Source organism: Mandrillus leucophaeus, unplaced genomic scaffold, assembly GCF_000951045.1.
Source record: "Mandrillus leucophaeus isolate KB7577 unplaced genomic scaffold, Mleu.le_1.0 Scaffold200, whole genome shotgun sequence".
Taxonomy (NCBI): domain Eukaryota; kingdom Metazoa; phylum Chordata; class Mammalia; order Primates; family Cercopithecidae; genus Mandrillus; species Mandrillus leucophaeus.
The window spans coordinates 644,951-646,740 of record NW_012102033.1 but is presented as its reverse complement, the minus strand read 5'-3'; the positions used below and the strand labels follow the sequence as shown (position 1 = coordinate 646,740).

General features: G+C 48.8%; 1 protein-coding gene across 7 annotated transcripts in view; it reads left to right on the top strand.

Annotated features, from left to right (window-relative positions):
- Positions 1 to 1,790, top strand: part of BAX (BCL2-associated X protein) — a 7,924-nt gene that overhangs the window by 2,877 nt on the left and 3,257 nt on the right. The window lies entirely within an intron of this gene.

Here is a 1,790-nt window from a genome sequence, read left to right as displayed (position 1 = left end):
TTTTGTAGTTTTAGTAGAGACACGGTTTCACCATGTTGGTCAGGCTGGTCTTGAACTCCTGACCTCATATGATCCACCCACTTTGGCCTCCCAAAGTGCTGGGATTACAGGCATGAGCCACTGCAACCAGCCAGGAAAGACTTCTAAGAGCAGGTGACATTAAAGCCAAAGTTGGAATGACAAGAAGGATGCACTGATCTATAGTGATCGGGGGAAGAGGCATCCAGTAGAGGGAATAGCAAGTGCAAAGGCCCTGAGGTAGGACCAAGCCTTGTGTTTTGACGGTAGGGAGGAAGCCAGTGCTGCTGGACAGAGTGAGCTGGGGGAGACGGTGGGAAAGGAGGGCACAGTTGGGCAGGGGCAGATTGTGTGGAGTTTTTTGGGCTGCTGGAAAGACTTTTTTTTTTTTTTTTTTTTGGAGACAGTGTCTCACTTTGTTGCCGAGCCTGGAGTGCAATGGCACCATCTCAGCTCACTGCAACCTCCACCTCACAGGTTCAAGTGATTCTCATGCTTTAGCCTTCCAAGTAGCTAGAATTACAGGCACGTACCACCATGCCTGGCTAGCTTTTGTATTTTTAGTACAGACGGGGTTTTGCTGTGTTGGCCAGGCTAGTCTCAAACTCCTGGCCTCAAGTGAGCCGTTCACCTCGGCCTCCCAAAATGCTGGGATTACAGGCGTGAGCCACTGCGCCCGGCCTGGAAAGACTTTAAATTTACTCTGAGTGTGATGGGAGTGATTGGCTGGTTTTAAATATGGAAGCGACGTGACCTGATTTATGAATTTAAGGGATTATTCTAGGAAGTATAGGTGCCCCTTGACTTGCAATGGTGTTACATCCTAGTATTCCCATCATAAATTGAAAAAACATAAGTTGAAAATGCATTCAATCTCCTGATAAACCCATAGTAGGATCAAAATTGTAAGTCAAACCATCATAAGTTGGGGACTTTCTGTATAGCAAAATGTTCATTGTAGAATCTAGGTGGCGGTTATATGGCTTAACAGCCATATAACTGTGGAATTCTTTTCACTTTTCTTTATGAAGATTCTCATAAGGAAATACGGTGGGGGAGGTGGTGAAATGATCCTGGCTGTTGGCCAAAAAGAGATCATGGGGTACAAAGGCTGAAGCAAGGAGGCTGGAGAGGTGGCACCTGTCAGAGTCTTGCTGAAAGATGACAAGCCCAGGCCCGGGTGGTAGCAGCAGAGGTGGGTGGGGGGGATTTAAAGAGGTGGGGTCTTGCTCTGTTGCTCAGACTGGAGTGCAGTAGTGATCATAGCTCACTGCAGCCTCAAACTGCTAGGCTCAAGCAGTTCTCCCACCTCAGCCTCCAGAGTAGCTGGGACTACAGGAGCATGCCACCATGCCCCACTAACTGTGGCATTAGCCTTTTTCTGTAGAGATGGGGTCTCGCTATGTTGTCCAGGCTGGTCTCCAACAGGGAGGGATATTTCTTTTTGGAAGTTTTGTTTGTTTGTTTGTTTGTTTTGAGACAGAGTCTTGCTCTGTCACCAAGGCTGAAGTGCAGTGGCGTGACTTTGGCTCACTGCAGTCTCGACCTCCCGGGTTCAAGCGATTCTCCTACCTCAGCCTCCTGAGACGCTGGGATTACAGGCGCTCCCCACCACACCAGCTAATGGGAGGGATGTTTCTTTTTTTTTTTCTGAGATGGAGTCTCGCTTTGTTGCACCCAGGCTAGAGTACAATGGCGCGATCTCGGCTCACTGCAACCTCCACCTCCTGGGTTCAAGCGATTCTCCTGCCTCAGCCTCCAGAGTTGCTTGG